General features: G+C 37.9%; 1 protein-coding gene and 1 non-coding gene across 3 annotated transcripts in view; one reads left to right on the top strand and one right to left on the bottom strand.

The window, feature by feature from the left end:
* The window catches only part of LOC133623169 (tetratricopeptide repeat protein 28-like), a 632620-nt gene that overhangs the window by 17032 nt on the left and 591385 nt on the right, over positions 1-24203 (top strand). The window lies entirely within an intron of this gene.
* On the bottom strand, positions 13927-13998 carry trnae-uuc (transfer RNA glutamic acid (anticodon UUC)). The gene has a single exon. It is a non-coding gene; the product is annotated as a tRNA-Glu (tRNA).

Here is a 24203-nt window from a genome sequence, read left to right on the forward strand (position 1 = left end):
CACTTTCTACAGTTTGGTGATATTTTACTACATATTCAACCCTGCCGCTCTTGAGTATAATGGAATATTGCTGTTATAATCATCCAGCTCTTCTTTATACGCTGTCCGAATACAAAGCAGCCTTTGTGGTTTGACTGGGGGAGGGTTGTCTTCAACTAGGCTGTGTTACCATTTTTCCCGCTTGCTGTCGTTTGCCTCTGCAGCTTGGCCTTGCTTTTGTGTTTAAATCTTTTTTAGTGAGTGTTCAAAAATGTTTTTACCCTCAAAACGCCACAAGGGGTCAGTGTTGCCAAATAGGAAGGTTGTCTGAACTGTTCTGTGTGTGTGCAGCAGAATTAATAAGCATACAAAGCAATTTGATTTCAGAAATTGCTTTTTTTTTCTTCTTCCAAAAGTAAATCATGAGCAGCTTTCATCACAGAGGCATAAATGAGTATCATGGGATCAGGCTCTTCCTTATTTCTTTTTTGTGACATTTTCTTTCACGCAAAACGATGTTCAGATTTGAATAAACTCCCATTTCTGGTGTGCTGTAGCATGTATGAATTATATGATATAATTACATTGGCTGTGTGCTGGTTTAGCGAGATGGTTAGTAAAGTTGGTCTTGTCGTCCATCCATCCCCAATGGTTTGGAGCTATACCATTCATCTGCTTTTGAGGCTTGTTGATGTAAAACAGGGATTATATCACATGAGTGTGGTGGCATTCAGATCCTGTATGAGTCCATAATATCATCAATCATTCCTTCTTATGACTGGGCTTCTGGATTGGCCTGTCAAGTGGTGACAGGCATGGTTTTTGCCGCCCCAGGCACCAACGAGCAGCCCACCCTCCTGAAGAAGGGCTGGAGAGGCGTGAAGGAAGCCCCTTCTGTCGAATGTGTCAGCTCTCGCCGCTGTGAGTGCCAACAAACACATTCTGAGAGAAGAAAGAGAATGTGCAATTTAATGACCCAAGACAGCTTTAGGCCTTTCGTACCTCACCCAGGTTCTGAATATAAAAGGCTTAAATGGGAACAAAATGGGTTGTCATTTCATAGAAGAGGGGCACATACTTCTGGGTGTCTGTTTGCATTTGGTCTCAATGAGCCACATGTGGGGGAGTAAACGCGTTTTGGCCATGTTCAATTCATTACCTCCACCAAGGAGATTATGTTTTCATCGCCGTTTTATTTGCTCTCTTGCTGGGGAGGAGTGGGGGTGGTGAGGGCTAAAGAAAAACACATTCAGGGTACATTTACAATCGAATGAAAATAAGAATAGTTTTTTTTCCTCTGCTATGTCAAAATGATCCCTGTACGAAGCACATGCATGCCAAGCAAGTCATATTGTGAGCGCTTTGTAAAAAAAACAACACACTGCATGCATTTGCACCACAAGTTATTACTGTATTAGACAAAACTAGAGATGTCCGATAATATCGGCCGATAAATGCTTTAAAATGTAATATCGGAAATTATCGGTATTGTTTTTTTATTATCGGTATCGTTTTTTTTTTTTTTTTTTTATTAAATCAACATAAAAAACACAAGATACACTTACAATTAGGTCACCAACCCAAACAACCTCCCTCCCCCTCATTCACACTCATTCACACAAAAGGGTTGTTTCTTTCTGTTATTAATATTCTGGTTCCTACATTATATATCAATATATATCAATACAGTCGGCAAGGGATACAGTCCGTAAGCACACATGATTGTGCGTGCTGCTGGTCCACTAATAGTACTAACCTTTAATTTTACTAATTTTCATTAATTACTAGTTTCTATGTAACTGTTTTTATATTGTTTTACTTAATTTTTTATTTAAGAAAATGTTTTGAATTTTTTTATCTTATTTATTTATTTTTATTTTTTTTTAAAGTACCTTATCTTCACCATACCTGGTTGTCCAAATTAGGCATAATAATGTGTTAATTCCACGACTGTATATATCAGTAGATAAAACAGTAGAGAGCTGTCATAGAGATAATCTTTGATTAGCTTTTTTGCAGAACGTCCTTAAAAACAGCTGAGTGCTCTTGTAACTCTGACAAAATTAATAGATTAAAATCAAATATCTACTATAGAGGAAGCTAATATAATTATTTACGATTCAGGGGCTGCAATTCCATTATAAATCTATTTTTTATGCATCTTTAAATAATATATTGTATATTAATTTTATATTGTTTATTGTTAATACTTTTATATTATCATTATATATTATACATGTATTGTAGTCAATTAATAGTTAGTGGCCTTGAAGGGAAGCCAGTGTGTTGACAAGAGACGTGACGGTTGTCAATAAAGAACAAGTCTCTCGACTCCCTCGTTATGGTATATCTTTTCTTTATTTTTATTACAAAACCTTGGTTACACAAACAAGCTTATTTACTTTTTCTGGTGACTGCACTGATCTATTTTTTGTACAAACTATCTCTAGTTTGTACGATGTTCGTTGGCGACATGAATGACATCTTGTAGCACTCGGTCTTCACAGATGTTAAGTTTCTTACATGCGGTGGCTCTCAATTACGAGAACGCATGTGATTAATAAAACAATATATGTATAATAATGAATGTGTGTATATATATATATATATATATATATATATATATGTATATATATATATATATATATATATATATATATATATATATATATATATTAGGAATACGTTTGGTTGAGCTTACCTTACCTCGAAGCAATTTTATTTGATACATGGTGTAATGATATGTGTGACCAGTAGATGGCAGTCAAACATATGAGATAAGTGTAGGCTGCACCACGTGCATCAATATACAAGTATTATTATGGTGTGTGTATAAGGTAAGACATATTATCCGTTTTATTTCGCAATATTATGCAAAAGCAACTTTTCTTACCTTCTGGTACCCGCTGATCTGTATTTGGGATCTGCATAAATCCTGAAGAATTGCGCACGTCCGCCTTTGTAGTCAGTGTGCGCAATTGATAACAAGTGCAAATGTGTTGCAGACCACCCTTTTTTAAATGAGGTTTTTGTATGTACCATACAGACGGTACTGATCATTTTCCTCCGCATCCATTACATCATATGCTCCAACCGGTCCAATATTTGCTGTTTCGTTATGCTGTGTAATACGCAGCACACTCCACCGTTTGGGTAATATAGAATTGCGATCTAGACAACAGAACCTATTTTTAGCATGTCACAAATCTCTGGAATGATCCAAAAAGACATGTAGGCGTGCATGAAAAGGTATGTTGCAAGATGTTTTTCTATATAGGAGATATCACACTGTTTGAGGGGAGATCTGCTTTGTAAATAGAGTACCATTTAATTGTTGCCAGTTATATAAATAAAACATAAATAGCTCTCAAACTGAACTGTCCAGTTGTGGTCGATTGAATGCCCTGAGAATACAAGCACCCGGTTGAATGAGAATATCCATAAGCATATATAAATCACATTGCTTTTTGTCATGATGAAAGTTGGAGATCTCTGGTTTAGAGAGAAATCAATTGCAGTAACGCTTTCAGAAACCACTTTAAATGTATATGTGGTTTCAGTAGGGAGGAGTACTGAAACACAAATACTGTGGTAGTATACCAGACCAAAAATTTAACTAAGCAGCATTGAAATGAAGCAAAAATGAGGTAAAGTTATTGCTTAGTCAACTGTGCTGACAGTGTTACGCTTGAGCATTTAACAGGGATCCCAGATGACCTCTATTTAATGGAATTACGCTATTTTCCTAACCGAAGTGGTAATTTTTTTGTATGTATAAAAGCGCTAAAACAATACGTATTGATCGAATCAGGTTGCTTTTGTGGTGTAGCTACGGAGTTCTAGCCAATGGATTTGACTGGGGGCGGGACTTCCAATGCAAGGATGGGGAAGTGATGTGTTGTTGTGGGGTGAGAGTTTGTGCAAGTGTTGCCGGCGAAGGACAGAGATGTAAATTGAGCTCATCGTACGAGAGTGTGGCTTTTGTCAAATAAATTAAGACAAACTAGGAATTTTTCTGCTCTGCAATTCTTGGAACATTACAGCATGTTTTGGTCGGTGTCTGTTGCTTTTGTTGGCATTCGGGAACGCTCGGAAGTGAAATACCGTATTTTTCGGACTATAAGTCGCAGTTTTTTTCATACTCAGGAGCGACTTATGTGTGAAATTATTAACACATTACCGTAAAATAGCAAATAATATTATTTAGTTCATTCACGTAAGAGACTAGACGTATAAGATTTCATGGGATTTAGTGATTAGGAGTGACAGATTGTTTGGTAAACGTATAGCATGTTTTATATGTTATAGTTATTTGAATGACTCTTACCATATGTTACGTTAACATACCAGGCACGTTCTCAGTTGGTTATTTATGCGTCATATAACGTACACTTATTCAGCCTGTTGTTCTCTATTCTTTATTTATTTTAAATTGCCTTTCAAATGTCTATTCTTGGTGTTGGGTTGTATCAAATAAATTTCCCCAAAAAATGCGACTTATACTCCAGTGCGACTTATATATGTTTTTTTCCTTCTTTATTATGCATTTTCGGCCGGTGCGACTTATACTCCGGAGCGACTTATAGTCCGAAAAATACGGTACATTGCAAGGAAGGAACATAAATGTCAGCGGCTCTGCCACATTTTTGCTAGCAAATGTGTTCTTGACATATTTGCATGTTTTGGTACTATATCAATATCATAGTGTAGGATTGGTAAATATCGTATAGTGATTTTGTTTTGACATAACACATACAGTATGTTTCATATTTGCTCGCTCTGGCGAGCGCACAACTCTTTCAACATGTCGTGAAACGGTGTCTTGATTAGATGTGGGCATAAAAAAAATGATTTTAATTGGTCGTAGTTAGAAAAAGGAGTCGACGGATGCTCGCTTTCAGAATTCATTTTCAAGCACAAATATCCTGGAAAAGCACTTTGCAGTCTTTACGATAGGAAAGTGATCAATTATAGTGGCAAAGGTTGGTTGTCATTGAGACAGCATTGCGAGGGAAGCAAACAAGCAGAGAACAAAAGATTGAGAAAAGTAAACTACAAACTGTCTAGTGAGTCATTTGTATAAATTACTACTGTCAGTAAATAATAATATGGCACATTGACAAGTAGCTATTATGTCTCATGATTTCAATCATGATTTAAAATGCTAAACCCACTAAATTGTACTGGATCTAGTGCTGCATGGCCAAAGTTGCCTAAACAGCACTATAAAGTATAATCATGAATTTATTAAGATTCCATGTAAAAAAAGCTTCATGTTGAACAAACACAAACTTGTAGCAGAGAACATGAATGCAATCTTATGTCCATGACTTTACTAAGTGACTCACGAGTTCAACAAAATATTTCAGTTTTTACAATTTGAATGTTTGTTGTCATAATTCTTAAATTTATTTGAAACTTCAACTTTTCATACATGAAAACACTGTAAAGTCTTAATCCACAGAGTGAATGAAAGTTTTTTTTTTTTTTTTAGATAACCATACTATTGATTTTCACTCAACATCAGTCTATCAGTTATAGGGTTGAGCTTTTTTTGTCAAAACAAAGACATCACTAGAGTTGAGTTAAATTGCTATCTCAAAGAATCTGCTGAACTTAAATTTGCGAGTTGAACAGACTAAATATGTTTTACAGTGCTCTGTCTATCTATTTGTGTTGGCCCTGCGATTTGGGGGCGACTTGTCCAGGGTGTACAATACAGTGCCTTCCACCCCAGTCCAGCAGCCCCGCCACCGAGAGGGACAAGCGGTAGAAAATGAATGGGATGGATAGATGGCGCCAACACACACACACGGAGCCACTAACACATTCAGGGCCACAGAAAAAGTCGGACAATCCAAACACTACACATAACTGACAGGTTGTAACAGTATTACACCTACAGAGTGCAAAAAGATGTTAAGAGGTAAGTCTTTATTATTTCTGAGAAAGGAAAAAGGATTTGAACCCCAAAAAACAAAATTGCAACCAAAAAACAATTTGCAATCGAAATATTTTTTGTAATCAAGGAAATTATTTGCAACCAAAAAAAACGTTTTTTAACTAAAAAATATATATTTAGAACCAAAAATATGATTCGCAAACAAAACTCAGTTTTTTGTTTGAACATTTTTTGTTTAATTTCAAATAAATGTTTTTCTTTGCAAAATATTTTTTGGGTTTATATATTTTTTTTGGTTGCAAATCTATATTTATTTGGTTGCATTAGAAGACACGTTTCTCTCCATGGCTGACAAAATTAAATTTTGTATGAGGAAAAGTTGCATAGCTAATTGGGATAATTAGCCACAACAACAACACTTCCCCAATAACTTTCTGCGATAGTTTATACTGTATAACTGTAATAACTGTGAGGTGCTTCAAGGTATTGGTCGTCAGGATTCTTAACGATCAATCATCAATGAATGAATTATTAAGCCCACATAAGGTGTGCGGTTGGTTACTGTTCCTGTTAAGGATTGTTTGACCTTGATGGAGCCATGTGTTCTACTGACTGACTGTCCAACCTGAAGTGGAAGAAGAATGTCTGTATCAAACTTTAGTCATTACTTTTTGAAATATGAGTGTGCACTTTTGTTGTGCTTTATTCTCGAGGGGCTTTCTGATTCTTTCTTGGCCCATCACGACGTAAACGCTTTCTCAGGCGAGTGACTGGGAGGACAATAACTTTCTCTCGATTGATGCCCTGCCTGTTCCGCTCCTCCATCTGGACCCTCCTCCTCACCGCCGCTGTTTCAGTGGGATGTTAAATAAACAAGGCTCTCTGCGATCACTCCAGTCCTCCAGCCTGAGAGCTGACAGGAGAGTTCCCTGGGAGCCAAGAAGACGAGTGGCACTGCAGCACAGAGAGGAAAACAGCTATATCATTTGCATATATTTTGATTATAACCTATGATGGTGCCTACCAAGGGTATTCTATCTCCTTGTCAGAGTTGCCCGCTCATAATGATGGTTGAAGTCTCGCAGATTTCCCATATGATGCTATTTAATGCACATATTTATATTTTTTATTTTGGCCATGCTAAAGTTGTCCATTTTAAACCCCAGCGCAATGGGCCTTGGTTTGATGGAGACAATGAGTGTGTGTGGTTGAAAAGGTCATGGTGCGTGGAGCACTGAGAGGGGATGTAATTACAGCTGCAGCATATCCAGCAATTGTGTAAGGATGCTGACATGCTGAAGAGACTTTAAAGCTTCGTTTTCTTCCAGCACTGGGTGATGACTCTGGTGTTTGCAGTTACTGTACATACAAAAAAGAAAATAACAAAATGTTTTGCCTTTTGCTCCATTAGAGCAGCTTTTGTCTGTTTTTTACAACCCACTACACGTCAATGGGTCATACTGTAGCAACCACAACCTTCAACTAGTATACTTAAGAGTAGGAATGGGTACCAAAACGTGTTTCGATAATGGCACCAGTGGTAATGTAAACAGTAGTAACCAGACCAAAAAAAGGAGCAGATATCAATGCCTCATTTCGGTCCTCAATTAATGCAGACTAAGCCACTTGCAACTGGTGCTTGAATGTGATATTGTGCAAGTAACGTTTTGTAAATAGGCATTGGGCACAGTCTGAAACTTTTCTTAAATTTTAACATGCCAGCAGCAGTCCTCAGTTCCAATACCGCTCACACTTTTCACTGGAGCCGTCATCACAACAGCAACACTTCTGGCTGTCCAGAGTCGGGACCCGGGGTGGACCGCTCGCCTGTGCATTGGTTGGGACATCTCTGCGCTGCTGACCTGTTTCCGCTTGGGATGGTCCCCTGCTGGCTCCACTATGGACTAGACTCTCACTATTATGTTAGATCCACTATGGACTGGACTTTCACAATATTATGCTAGATCCGCTCGGCGTCCATTGCACCGGTCGCGGTCCTCTCCAAGGTTTCTGTTTGTCATCCCACTGAGTTTTTCCTTGCCCTGATGTGGGATCTGAACCGAGGATGTCGTTGTGGCTTGTGCAGCCCTTTGAGACACTTGTGATTTAGGGCTATATAAATAAACATTGATTGATTGACTTCCCCAATATTCACCAATCACTGACACGGGGAGCGGGGTGCATTCACGAACTCCCGAGCCGCGAACCTCAACATTACAACACAAGCAGGTTGTTTTTTTGCACAATCTTTATTTTTATTTTGTTGCTGGTTTTGCTGCGATAATTGTGACAATTTGTTGTGGATTTATTGTCATATTTTTGAATTTGTTATCATAATTTCTTTATATTTTTCTTGTTATGCTTTAAAGGGGAACTGCACTTTTTGGGAATTTTGTGTTCTTATGTAAGACAAGAATACATATCCATCCATCCATTTTCTACTGCTTGTCCTTCTCGGGGTCGCAGGGGTGCTAGAGCCTATCCCAGCTGCATTCGGGCGGAAGGCGGGGTACACCCTGGACAAGTGCAAGAACACATATTTTTTAAATTTTTGAAAAATGCATTCTAGATAGTAAATAAATACAATCAAAAATCCACTTACAATTGAGCCGCTCTATTCTGCCTATAAAGCCCTTAAAAATGTCCAAACACCCCCATTAAGGTTGTATATACATGTTGTAAGTATATATGTAATGTAGTAACATACACATTTGTAATAACAATATTTACGTAATATGCTAATTTTAAGCATCAATTTAAAAAACGTATCACAACACTCGCTTTTTTCTTTAACATTACTGATTACTACTCACTCCAGACTTCATGAGAGCCAACAAACATAATAAGACATCACTTATGTCTGCTGTCATAGAATCATGTTGTATTCACATTTAGCTGAAGAATGACTCGTAATCCTCGCGAAGAAAAAGAGAGTAGAACCAAGCGTCTTTTCGTGTCTTTCTCGCCAATTCCGGGTCTAAATTTGCTGTCAAAATGTACCAGCTATTCGGATTACGTCCTCATCCTTCTACTATCAGGGTGGGAGGCATTATTTAAACTTCCAAGAGCTCCGATGCGATATCCGATATCAACATAGCCACACAAGCTTGTGATCACGATGCTGCTATAAATAGTTTGTCTGCGTTAGCGCTTATAATTGCAATATAACTAATACTTGGTCAATATTCATGTCGCAATATCTAAATGGAGTACTGGTGGCTGTGTTTTGATGGTTATTTATTGGGTTTTATGGCCGGAGTAGAGGACCTCCTAATGGCTTCATTGTAAGCAGACTTTTATTTACATTTATTTACAAATTAGAATGCATTAAAAAATAAATTTGTCATCTTGTCTTTCATAATGATTGTGAACAATAGGCAAAAATTCCCCAAAAAGTGCAGTTCCTCTGTAAGTTTTGGGCATAATTTGAGTTAAGAGCATTTTTGCCGCTAGTTGAAGTAGAATTTGATCCGATTTTGACATAATTCTGTTTTACAACCCCAAGAACTGAGAAAGTAAATGCGAAGGAGAAGAAGTCGACGACCAAATCAGAGAAACAAACCATTAACAACATGTCCTACCGGCGAGCAGCCAAACCGACAAGTCAGCCCGTAACCACACAACAGACATTTATCCATAAAAATATTGAGACGATGCTGTGTTTGATGTATTTTGTTCTGTCTCGTCCTCACTCAACAAACTGCACGGCTGAGCATTACCATTGGTACACAGACATACATACTATTTGCTGTCAACTCTGACCTCTTTTGTTTGTAACTCAAAGACACCCGTATGCAACATAAACAACACAGCAGCCTGTAGGAGACGGCTACAGATGTCTGCTCCCCAAGGTAAATGCTTAACAATATTATTACATTATTTCATTAAAAAAATACTATATTTGTCTGTAGTACATGCTATTGTAATGCGGTGTGTTTCGAACAATATTTTTTTATCTAACAGTTTGTATTTATTTTTAAAATGAATGTTACATGTTAAAATGGTGCTGTTTTGGGAGGGCCAAGCACAGATTAAATTGATTTTAATCTATTTCAATGGGCGGGGCTGCTTTGAGATTCGAGTGTTTTGAGTTTTGAGCTCTGTGGTGGAAGGCAATGTGCTTGTAAGTTGAGCTACAACGGTACCGTAAATTCCATTATAATATACTTTGTACATGTAATTATGTTCATTGTTTAACACGATGACCCAGCCTAAGATGACTATTATTTACAAAAAACGCCAATATATTTGCTTTAGACAAACATGGGTCACAGTCAAGTCATTTAAAAATGTTGATTCCAGGTTGAGACCATTCGATAACCCCTGACCAAACAATTGAGGTCAAAGTGTGATAATAGCCTCTTTTGGGTGCTTGATTGTTGTATGGTAAATACACTGCGCAATCCCTCCATAAATTTCTCAGCTGGCGTGGATTGTGTAAATTGTTGTTTTACAAATGAACTCTGACTGCTTTCTTTAAAGTAGGAAGATTTATGTTACTGTATCTTGCCAAAGAGCTGTCCAGGCAACAAGTAATGCTGCCTTATCGATTGGTCAATTTACCTGCAACAATTCCTTTTCAGTCTCTCACTTTCAAATCAGGGGTAAAAAAAAACTTGCTATTCACCACATCAGGTCTTAGATGTTTATATTTCAAAGAAAAAGCTCACAGCAAAAGCAACAGGGCAGACACAAAAACAATGTAACCCTTCTGTTAGTTTCATCCGATGCTCCAGTCTGGGTATTGTGTCAATTTGAGTTCAATACCTCATGTATGAGCCCCTTTAACCAGTCAGTAATCATTATTTGCCATTATATAATTGACAATCTGACACAATAAAACAAAAATAACTATACATGTTTCATGCTTCAAATGAATACCTAACATGTATTATTAATTTCAATCAATCAATCAATCAATGTTTATTTATACAGCCCTAAATCTCAAGTGTCTCAAAAGGCTGCAATTTATCTGTTGAGCATTGATTGATTGATTGAAACTTTTATTAGTAGATTGCACAGTACAGTACATATTCCGTACAATTGACCACTAAATGGTAACACCCGAATAAGTTTTTCAACTTGTTTAAGTTGGGGTCCACGTTAATCAATTTATGGTAAAGCATGCTAAAGGCTTAAGCACTCACAAATTTGCAAAACCTGTTGTGCGAAGGGGAAAAGGAGCAAACTGCATGTTGCGCTTTGTGACGTCCTCAATCACTTCGAAGGGGAAAACTTCAGGCATTGATTATATTCATGAAAAGGTTGTACGGAAATTGCCTTCTGTGCAGACATCTTTTAAATATGATCATTTGTACAAACATCTACTAATTAAGCAGTATGCATCCCCTGCTATCGGGTTAAAATAAGGTCTGGCCTGCAGTTTCCCCTTTCTTGCTGCAATGCTGTTTTCCACTGGAGCTCGCCACGGAGAGAGTCAAGTCATGAACCACTAATAAGAGGGTTCCATTTTGCTTCCACCCAGCCGAAGCTTGAACTAATGAACAAATCAAATGAATGGCATCTAATTACAGGCTGGAGGGAGTGGGACGGACAGAGGGTTGGCGCTAGCGGGCACAGGCCTGAAATTATTTGTCTGGAAAATTGTGAAATAAGCAAGCGCAGTTATATTCCGTCTCTTTTACTTTTGAAAGGCCTTGTGGCCGGGCAGCATTCGACATATGTAAAGTTGGAGGAAAAGTGACCACACAAGTCTGTTGTTTTGATTTGAACGTATTTCCCAGGCAGCTGTTCAAAACACACATGGGAAGAAACAAACCTTGATTTGTCTCATTTAGTAAGAACAGCCTTTTTTGTGGTATTTTGTGGGACCTTTAGAAGGTCTGCTAGATGCGGAATCAAAATTTGTACCCTTATGTCTGTAATGCAATACACAAAACATTTATCACAGAGACTGCATTTGTATGAAACCAATGGAGGCAAGTTGCAGTCATTCCTATGTTCATTCTTTAGTCTATTATCACACATAGTTTCCTCATATAGTTGACATTTTGCCAAATTGCCTTCACGTCTGATGAATTGTCACTGGGTAATGTTCTGTAGCTCAGGCACAACACTCCTGAAATATTAAATGTATAACCTGAATTACATTGCAGTTTACAGCCTAGCTTTATGTGTATTTTTTATTCTTTCATTGTAGCCGCATTATTCCACATTCCTCTTATAACCAGGTCTCTCTTTATGTTGCTGGCCAAGTGGTTTTCCTCTCTACCACCCAGGCGCCTCACCAAATTGTACAGTCTCATGAAATGGAATTGGCTGCTACAAGAAACACTCTGAACACTAATACTATGGAAATTAAAATAGACATATTTTCTTTCCTGTTTAACATGATAGCAGTCGACCTGTGTGATTCTAAGCTTTGGTAGCTGAACCAAAGTTCACAAAGAATAGGTTTTCACTCTCGGATGATGTCATGTGTTTTAATGTGCATGTGCAGACCGACCTCTCACCCTACAGCTGTTTGTCTCAAGACTATCTTAGGGATGTGCATGAGTCAGAGCTTGGGAGGCGTCATGTTAAAGGGGGTGGTATCACCCTAATGTTAACCTACCGAGCTCATTAACACCCCATCAACACCTACGTACTATGTAGCCAGCACATGCGTCATTACAAAACATTATCTTCCAAAATATACAAAATCCAAATTTAGGTTGCGTTAACCTGCCGAGCTCATTAACACCCCATCAACACCTACGTACTAACTAGCCAGCACATGCATCATTACAAAACATTATCTTCCAAAATATACAAAATCCAAATTTAGGTTGCGTTGACCTGATAATAACTGAGTAGAAAGGGAAATGTACTGACAACAATGTCTTTAAATGGTTCCTATTTAATAACTGTAAAACCTGTAAATAGTGTAATTATATCAGGTTGATGTCTATATTACAACCAGGGGTTGGCAACCCAACATGTTGAAAGAGCCATATTGGACCAAAAGTACAAAAAAAAAAAAATCTGTCTGGAGCCGCAAAAAGTTAAAAGCCTTATGTAAGTGTTATAATGAAGGCAACACATTAATAAATAAGTGTATCAGGGGGTTAGATAACTCCTGGAAATTACTGGCTTAAAACTGCCAAAGGTATAGATGTGTGTGCCCAAGATAAAGGAAAGGACAGACTGTCTTCTTCTAATTGATTTATTACAATCTTTGCAAACTGGGTAACGATTGGTGTGGACTGAAACAACATAATAACGTTTGCTGTGGTCTGGAACAACATGGCGCACAATCAGAAATGCAGCTAATATTACATACAGATAATGTGTCATGAGACATGCAAATATCAATTAAATACACAGAGGACATAAGTAAAGAAAGTTAAATGAGCTCAAATATGCCTTCAAACGAGGCATAATGATGCAATATATACGCACAGCTAGCCTGAATAGCATGTTAGCATGGATTATTAGCACTCCGCGCAAGTCAATAACATCAACAAAGCTCACCTTTGTGCACTCACACACAGCATAAAACATTTGGTGGACAAAATGAGACAAAGAAGGAGTGGCATAAAACACGTCTTCCTGTGGCAGTGACGGAGAAAGCTGTACAAAACGACAGTGAGTTCAAGGACCGCCAAAATTAGTAGGACAACACGGCGCTGGCCAAATACTGTTATCAGTGAAGCATACACACAAACATATTAAACAGTGGGCTTCCTAACAATTAGGAGGGTTTGTGTCATGTTTCATTTGTGTCATTAGTAAAACAACAAATATATTTTCCCCCCATCTTTTTCCATTTTTGAAAAATCTCCAGGGAGCCACTAGGGTGGTGCTAAAGAGCCGCATGTGGCTCGAGAGCCGCGGGTTTGCAGGCCCCCGGGCTAGTCATTTATGATAGTGTGAAGAAATTGAAACAATATGTTTTTTGATTGATTGAGTGAAACTTTTATTAGTAGATTGCACAGTACAGTACATATTCCGTACAATTGACCACTAAATGGTAACACCCGAATAAGTTTTTCAACTTGTTTAAGTCGGGGCCCACTTTAATCAATTCATGGTAAAAATAGAAGTTCCCATACCGGGAGTCGAACCCGGGCCGCCTGGGTGAAAACCAGGAATCCTAACCGCTAGACCATATGGGACATGGTCATGAGCATGATCTGTGTATCCCACTTGTTCTCATCTAAAACTGTCTGTTGCTACTCTTACATACTGTCATTTCCTGGCTAAAGAGCACCAAAATATAAGCCGCCCCCTCCTATGTGTATATTAGCCGCACAAATGTATATACACATTGAAACATGTAATATTTATACAGGCACTTGTGTTCATACATAAATGTACCAAAAGACAGTGTCTGTAGCATACCGTAGTCTACTAGAGAGAAGTTAGGGCTGCGTCTTGTGCATTTTGTCGTTTTTTTCTCCATTGTATAGCGGAACCTCGATTTTCGCAAACCGAAAAGTTCATATAGTGAAGCAGAGTTTCCCATAACATTTTTTAAACATTAATAATTTGAAAAGGCGATTCTTCATCGGCTGGTGTACCGATTGCATTCTCCTAAACTGTATTATACGTCTGTTTATGGATTAAAAAAACACAAAAAAGCCTGGTCTCATCACAGTTAGAAACTTAGCCTTTGCCGATAAAATCCTTAAAGTGCTTGATAAATGGCAAGCCTTTTCGCAAATGATAGCCTCGGAAATGCTATTTACTTGCAAGCTGCTTCTCATTTATCCACACGAGCAACAGCTTTTCAATCTCGCTTGCTCTTTCTGTCTGTCCATTTGAAGATATTTAACAGCCTTTGACAAAGTCAGCAACCATATAAACATCCTATTTTTATAATGGTTGCAATTGTGAACTTGTTTGTCATATTTGCGAGTCAAGTACTATGTAAGCAGTATGCGATGTAGGGGCCCCGTCTTTTCAAAATAGCTGTTCACACATGTACAGGAAGTGATGTCATTCAAATGGCAACCCCCGTAGGGCTTACGGCGGCACACAAAATTAATGAATAAATGAATGAAGCGTCGAGACGTTGTTCATACACTGAGGCATATTTAGCTCGATCTAAAGCAGGGGTGTCCAAACTTTTTGACTTTTTGGGCTGTATTGGGCTAAAAAAATTTGGTCAAGGGTCTAAAGCCGATTACATGTAAATATATACACACATATTTATATGTATATGTATATATGTACAGTATATATGTATATATGTATATATGTATATATATATATATATATATATATATATATATATATATATATATATATATATATATATCGTATACATATATATGTGTACATATATTATTAATATAATGGATATATAAAATAATGTAATTGGATATTAATGTATGTGAATGTTCTACTCCTACCTTGTTTACTTCCCTGACAACCTCCTTAATGTTTTGTAATCAATCAGAAATATCAAGCAGATAAAATGCCCCAAACATGGATAAGTGTGGAGAGTGTTTGGCATTTTCCCCATTATGCTTTTTAATGGATTTTAAATGGGTGTAATTTTGAACTTTTTATGGTGAATGGATGTCTTTTTATAATATCCACAAAGTTCAGTGACCATGTCTGTTGACATTTTGTGTTAGTTTTTTTTGCACCATGACTAGGGAAGGCTGTTTGCAATAGGTTATATAAGTGAATACTGTGCATATTTCCATTCAGAACATAATTAAAGGTACTTGACTTGAAAAGTGCATGTTGTCCACTCGATCGCGACACAATAGTAACAACAAAGACTGTTGGACTTTTAAAATGAATGCAATCTCACTGCGTGCAAGATTACTTAACCATTTCATGACTTTTCACGGGCCAATTGGAAGACGTCAGCCAGAAGCATTCGTAAATCGATTTTCCACTGTACGAATGATTGTGTGAGTTTGTTTGATTAAATGTCAACAATTTCATTGGTCCAGCACGGTGGACCAGGGCTTAGTGCATGTGCCTCACAATAACAAAGTCCTGGGTTTGATCCCCGGGCTCGAGGTCTTTCTGTGTGGAGTTTGCATGTTCTTCCCGTGTCCGGTTTCCTTCCCCCTCCAAAGACTGATTGCTGATTGGCAACACTAAATTGGCCCTATTGTGTGCATGTGAGTGTGAATGTTGTCTGTCTATCTGAGTGCAGCTGGGATAGGCTCCAGCACCGCCTGTGATCCCGAAAGGGACAAGCGGTAGAAAATAGATGAATGGATGGAATTTCATTGGTCAAATTTGATGAGGCTAAATTAATTAGCGGCATGTGAAGGTCATAAAACTGAAAAAATTCATAAATTAGCCGCAGCATTGTACAAAATGCTGGGTTCAAAGTGTGGGTAAAAGTTAGCGGCTTATATTCCAGAAATTACGGTGTATGTTGGTTTCGAATTTGATTTTGTAAGTTTTAAGTTAAAGTTTTTTAAACTAATCCCTATACTTTAGCTAATTCACTTTACAAACTTGTATGAGCTGATTTGTTTTGTGTAGCTGTTTTTTATGGGTATGCCAATTTGCAGAGAAATGATTACAACAATTAAATGCAGAGGTCTCTTAGGCCCAAAAGAAATAGCATGCCAAAGCTTTTGTAATCACCTCACACAAGAAACATTTAATTGTGACAAAGAATGTCTGCAACCTTAGAATGCTTTTTCCCACCGGATACATCAACTGAGCATCAGCCTAATAGCTTTTTGCTTGCTATTACATGGCAAAGAATGTCAAAGGGTTGAGAGAATGAGATCTCATTGCCATGCTTGTGGCATAACAGCCTGTTCATGATAGAGGATCAGCCTTCTAAAGCCAGAGGAGATGAGCTAAACAATTGCACACTGCTCTTAGCCTCTAAAACCTGATGCAGATGCTGTCTTTCCCCCCCCCTACAATTCATTTGGTTGCCATTTATTGTACTGTCCCTTCCCACTGGGGAGCTTGGTATTGCCAGGCTCAAGACCTGACTGCTTTCAGAATTAGCATAGACTGCAAGGAGGAAGAACTCCCATCGGGGAAGTGGTTTATAGCGGAGAGCAACCTGCAAGGCGCCCATTAGTATACATTGAATTCACATTAGAATTAGTATAAGGCATTTTTTTTGCATAATTTGCTTTTTGCTTAATCACCTCTGAACCTTTGCACTCTTGTTTTTGATTGTGTGGCAGCCAGGAGAACAGGATTGCAGATCATGACATATTTCATTAAGGGTGTGAAGTATTGGGGTTGTGCTATGTTTCAAAAGGCACCTATTCCTGTGACGTAACCTCCTTCACTCAATGAGTCATATGCCCTGATTTCTCACAGAGTAATACACTGGGTGGGTTTTCAGGTGGCTGATTGGGGTCACTGGAAAAAACTCATATTCTCATAGTTTTGAACATAGACCACATGCTATTCGAAACATTGAAAGTGATGGAATAGAGCAAATGTTGATGGTGATGGAATGTTTTCATAAATATATTGCTTCAGGTCTCCCCTACAGTGTAACCTACTTCTGTTCAGTCAACACTGTTGATGTCTATATTATTTGTATCACTTTGACAGAAACAGTTGTCAACTTCTCTACTAAAACATTTTGCTTTCCATTTGTTTTTTTTCCAAGTCGTGAGCGGAAAACCTCAAACATGATGTAGATGTTCAGTTAATGTAACTAGTTTTGTGCATGGTTATTAAGAAAATTAATTTAATTATAGTTACTTGTCACTGCTCCCCAAAAGAGTTTGCGAATGAGATACCTTATTATCCAAGCAACTAATTACAGTACCAGGAAACCCAACTACAATAGATCACCATTATTTGTGGGGGTTTGTTCCCAGAAATAGCAAATAAACGCAAGTAATTGAGACGCCCATAATAATGTCTATTTTTGACTGTCTAATTAAGCACGGATTATGCTGTTTGGCCAGCTTGGTCCTTTCCATTCAAAATCATCCAGCGAGTTTGACGTCAATGTTGTCCTATGAGTTTGGATCCACATTTGCAACAAAATTGATGATTAGATTGCATTCAGCTCCAAAACTATGCTTGTTTTTCTTCAATTGCTCACTAAAGACAAATGAATCTAACATGCATAGACGCACAATCCAGGTTTGAGCCCTAAATATACCTCACACACTTATGAAACACATTTTAAATTGTAACAGGACTAGGTTCTTACCACTAAGAAGGCGGTATAGCTCGGTTGGTAGAGCGGCCGTGCCAGCAACTTGAGGGTTGCAGGTTCGATCCCCGCTTCCGCTATCTTAGTCACTGCTGTTGTGTCCTTGGGCAAGACACTTTACCCACCTGCTCCCAGTGCCACCCACACTGGTTTAAATGTCACTTAGATATTGGGTTCCACAATGTAAAGCGCTTTGAGTCACTTGAGAAAAAGCGCTATATAAATGTAATTCACTTCACTTCACTAATGAATGATAGCAAGATGGTCAACAGAACGAATGGAATCGAAGTAACGGTTAAGCTTTTCGCCTTTTTCGTCATATGGTTTCTGCATAATTTACACTTCTTGCCTGCCCGGTCGTAATTCCAGTAACGATTAACGATCATACTAGGAATGTAATATTATACGGTTTTAATGATAACTGTGGTAAAACACCCGACGGTTAGTATTACTGTTTTAAACTAAATTATAAAAAACAAACATGATTGCTAACTGCACTTTGATAAACTCACGGACTAGCTTAAATGCTACCATGAAAACAAGAGACAATAACATATTTCCCCATTAAAAAATGACATTCCCCAATGTAAACGTACATAAACATATTACTGTCATCTGTGCACATTTAACCTACATGCTGAGTGATCGCTCTATACTCGGAGAAAAAGAGACAAAGCTTTTTTTTTTTTTTTTTTTTTTTTTTTTTTTTTTTTTTTTTACGGTGTGTTCAAGGACCACTGAAAAGAGTAGGACGCCACAGCATCCGCCAGAAATAATAAAAAATAGATGTTATTTGTCACACACTTTTCATTTACATACATTTTAAAGTGCTACAGTACAAAGCAATAACATCCCCACCTTCTACCATCCTAGTCACGTCCGTTGTGTCCTTGGACAAGACACTTCAACCCTTGCTCCTGATGGCTGCTGGTTAGCGCCTTGCATGGCAGCTCCCGCCATCAGTGTGTGAATGTGTGTGTGAATGGGTGAATGTGGAAATAGTGTCAAAGCGCTTTGAGTACCTTGAAGGTAGAAAAGCGCTATACAAGTATAACCCATTTATTATTTATTATTTATCATTTATAACATCTTAGCCATTAAAACAGATAAAATACTAAGACTAAAACACAATCAGGGACACATAAGTAAAAATAAACATGCAAAATAGTGGGTTTCCTAACAATGTGTCTATTTATTTTACTTATTTAAAAAATAATAACTTGGCCAAAAGATTTTAATGTGTATATTAGTACTTTTTACAATACCGCGATAATAGTGATCATGATAACTATGATTTTCATATTGTTACATTACCAGACCATACATTAACTTGTGTTCACCTCGCTGCAAGTTTTGAGGCCGGATTGTAAGAAAATTGACACACGAAACTAGTGCTTCTGTTCCCACGCAGGGCGCCACCATCTTGCACTGTTACTTTGTACATGTATGCTGTATTTTTATAATGTACATTTTATGTTTTACTATTACGTATTTATAAATTGTTACATATTACATTACCGATTTAGGGTGAATGAGATGTGTTTTCTATGGAAAAAAACGGCCTATTTTCAGAGAAAAGATAAATAAATACAACATTTTGGACCTGAAATCTACTAGTTTGCGAGGAACTGAATTGTGAATACTTTCCCGCTTGTTCGACAAGTTAACATATACGTTACATCTTGTCATGCTCCTTTGTTGCCAAAAAGCCTACCAAACAATGTTACATACAGTATGAAATATGAGCAGAATTTGAATAATTTTAGCAAGAAATAATTTGTCAGTTTTTTTTTTCGTTAATCTTGCAATTCATGACGCTATATTTTGACTGAATGTATCCCAACAATGTCAATCAATCAATCAATCAATGTTTATTTATATAGCCCTAAATCACAAGTGTCTCAAAGGGCTGCACAAGCCACAACGACATCCTCGGTACAAAGCCCACATAAGGGCAAGGAAAAACTCACCCCAGTGGGACGTCGATGTGAATGACTATGAGAAACCTTGGAGAGGACCGCATATGTGGGTAACCCCCCCCCCCCCCCCCCCCCCCCTCTAGGGGAGACCGAATGCAATGGATGTCGAGTGGGACTGACATAATATTGTGAGAGTCCAGTCCATAGTGGATCCAACATAATAGTAAGAGTCCAGTCCATAGTGGGGCCAGCAGGACACCACCCCGAGCGGAGACGGGTCAGCAGCGCAGAGATGTTCCCAGCCGATGCACAGGCGAGCGGTCCACCCCGGGTCCCGACTCTGGACAGCCAGCACTTCATCCATGGCCACCGGACCTGTGCCCCCCCCCCTCCACAAGGAAGAGGGGAGCAGAGGAGAAAAGAAAAGAAACGGCAGATCAACTGGTCTAAAAGGGGGGTCTATTTAAAGGCTAGAGTATACAAATGAGTTTTAAGATGGGACTTAAATGCTTCTACTGAGGTAGCATCTCTAATTGTTACCGGGAGGGCATTCCATAGTACTGGAGCCCGAATAGAAAACGCTCTATAGCCCGCAGACTTTTTTTGGGCTCTGGGAATCACTAATAAGCCGGAGTTCTTTGAACGCAGATTTCTTGCCGGGACATATGGTACAATACAATCGACAAGCTAGGACGGAGCTAGACCGTGTAGTATTTTATACGTAAGTAGTAAAACCTTAAAGTCACATCTTAAGTGCACAGGAAGCCAGTGCAGGTGAGCCAGTATAGGCGTAATATGATCAAACTTTCTTGTTCTTGTCAAAAGTCTAGCAGCCTCATTTTGTACCAATTGTAATCTTTTAATGCTAGACATAGGGAGACCCGAAAATAATACGTTACAGTAGTCGAGACGAGACGTAACGAACGCATGAATAATGATCTCAGCGTCGCTAGTGGATAAAATAGAACGAATTTTAGCGATATTACAGAGATGAAAGAAGGCCGTTTTAGTAACACTCTTAATGTGTGATTCAAACGAGAGAGTTGGGTCGAAGATAATACCCAGATTCTTTACTGATTCGCCTTGTGTAATTGTTTGGTTGTCAAATGTTAAGGTGGTATTATTAAATAAATGTCGGTGTTTAGCAGGACCGATAATCAGCATTTCCGTTTTCTTGGCGTTGAGTTGCAAGAAGTTAGCGGACATCCATTGTTTAATTTCATTAAGACACGCCTCCAGCTGACTACAATCCGGCGTGTTCGTCAGCTTTAGGGGCATGTAGAGTTGGGTGTCATCAGCATAACAATGAAAGCTAACACCGTATTTGCGTATGATGTCGCCTAGCGGCAGCATGTACATACTAAAGAGTGCAGGGCCAAGAACCGAACCCTGAGGAACTCCGCACGTTACCTTAACATAGTCCGAGGTCACATTATTATGGGATAATGCAGTTTGACAACATATCTTTTGTATAACAATATTTACTTAATTAAAAGTTTGCTTCACTGGTGCATTGCGGCTTTGAACTTGTTAATAATTAATTGAAATCCTTTTAACTGTGCTCGTGTATTTTGTCATGCTGGTAGGGTATGACATGACAACAATATCAACACAACATATTACTGGTAAATGAGGAATACCGTTTTTCTTCATGATCATGAATAAAAACAGTCTACACTGCTTTGGAAATGACAATGTAAAATGCTGCTAGACATTAATGGAACATATTTGTTTATTTTGTTACCAAAGTCCATCTTTGTTTCCGTCAGGAGCAATTAATTGACGTGTGAGGGAAAAAAATCGTTGTCTTAGTTGTCAGTTTGCTCAAGCGGAACCAGAACAAGCACACAAAGTGCAATCAGGCTTTGGTTTAAGTGTGACCTAATTTTATCTGCAAGTGTTTGCTGCGTGGCCACAATGTTTCTGTAATTAATGAATTAACAATCATGTCGTATATGATTAATGATAAATGATTTCCTAATAAATAATGGATGTTGGGGAGGCAGACTGGAACAAGGAATGTAATGTGCACCGCATTATGTTAGCTTGTTTCTGTGATAGTCACGGATTTGGTCCAGAGATGGAAAGCAGCACAGTTTAATATTGAAATTGTGGTTATGTAAGATGGTTCTTTTTCTGTCAAAATTGTTTTGCTTACAGAAATGAATAAACCTAATGTAGCGGGGTGTTTTTAGAGCTAAGGGCACATTTAGTTATTTTTTTTAAGGTTTAGGTATACAGTACTGCCTGCGCATACCTTTTGTTTACCAATTATTTTAATAACGTTATCATAGACATGCACTACAGTAGGAAATACATGGGGAGATACATAGTGCTATTAAAGGGGCTGTTTTTTTAAAGCAGAAAATATAACAAAAACACAATTGGCTTGCTTATGTTACCATTAGTGGTTCAACAGAACACATTTGTTTTAAATCTTGTTTCCAATTACTAAATTTATGTCATCAAAAATGCTAGAAAAAAAATTATACAGCGGTCACTCCCTTTTTTCGCGTCAATAAGGGAGCGCGTGCACACATATAAAAGCAGTCTAAGAGAAGAAACTAATAATTTGCAGTCTGTTGTTGTTATGATACAATATACATTCAATGAAAGCTAGCGCTAGCTATCCAAATCGCTTCTATTAGCTAACAACACCCAAAACTAATGCACATGCACGTGTTGCGTACGTACGTTAAAAAGTTAAAGTTAAAGTTGAAGTACCAATGATTGTCACACACACACTAGGTGTGGTGAAATTTGTCCTCTACATTTGACCCATCCCCTTGTTCACCCCCTGGGAGGTGAGAGGAGCAGTGAATAGCAGCAGTGGCGGCGCCCGGGAATCAATGTAGATGTAGTTACATCATTACGTAGAAGCACAGTCTTTCTACCATGTATATAAATGAGTAGATAGACGAGATATATATGTATATATATTGTAATATGTACCCCGCCTACCGCCCGAATGCAGCTGGGATAGGCTCCAGCACCCCCGCGACCCCGAAAGGGACAAGCGCGAGAAAATGAATGAATGGATGGATGGAATATATATATATATATATATATATATATATATATATATATATATATATATATATATATATGTCACGTTTTTTTTCATAGTTTGGCCGGGGGTGCGACTTATACTCAGGAGCGACTTATGTGTGAAATTATTAACACATTACCGTAAAATATCAAATAATATTATTTAGCTCATTCACGTAAGAGACTAGACGTATAAGATTTCATGGGATTTAGCGATTAGGAGTGACAGATTGTTTGGTAAACGTATAGCATGTTCTATATGTTATAGTTATTTGAATGACTATTACCATAATATGTTACGTTAACATACCAGGCACGTTCTCAGTTGGTTATTTATGCGTCATATAACGTACACTTATTCAGCCTGTTGTTCACTATTCTTTATTTATTTTAAATTGCCTTTCAAATGTCTATTCTTGGTGTTGGGTTTTATCAAATAAATTTCCCCCAAAAATGCGACTTATACTCCAGTGAGACTTATATATGTTTTTTTCCTTCTTTATTATGCATTTTCGGCCGGTGCGACTTATACTCCGGAGCGACTTCTAGACCGAAAAATACGGTGTATATATATATTCATATGTATATATGTGTTGTGCGCACTAACATCCAAAAACCGGAAACTAATGTTTTCATTTAGAAATCGAACAGAAGCATATTGTTGGTGATCCATATTCAGTACACCTGATCAATTTGATTTCATAACTCAAAATTTCCGTAACATCTTGTCAATAGTATATATTGGACCACATATATTTAAAAAATAAATTGTCTTTTTATTGTTGTGTTGTTAAAATGGTTGCATTTGGAAAAGTATAGTATGGCCCCAGCTCTCACTGAACACATTATTATTCATTTTGAGATCCTTTGATATCTCAGTTTATACTGATACTCATTTTGTTAACCAATTCACATTAAAGTGCACCTGTTTATGTGACATTACATCTGCAGATGAGATCTTCAATTTAATGGCAGGGGCAGAGGAAGACATTTTTGTATGCCAATTTTGTGTTTAGGAAATCATCTCACGAGTTGTGTGTCTAATGCATTATTTTGGAAGCAAATGTTCCTGGAAGGCAAACAAACTGTAAGTGGATTCCTTCTGTCTTTCACATGAGTCAGTTAATATTTTTGTTGACATTGTGGCTGTTTTATCAATCAATCACAAATGTATCAAAGGGTTTTTATACGTCTTAATGTTGTACACAAGCTGACTGCTAGTAAATGCCAAGTC

Source organism: Nerophis lumbriciformis, linkage group LG12, assembly GCF_033978685.3.
Source record: "Nerophis lumbriciformis linkage group LG12, RoL_Nlum_v2.1, whole genome shotgun sequence".
Taxonomy (NCBI): domain Eukaryota; kingdom Metazoa; phylum Chordata; class Actinopteri; order Syngnathiformes; family Syngnathidae; genus Nerophis; species Nerophis lumbriciformis.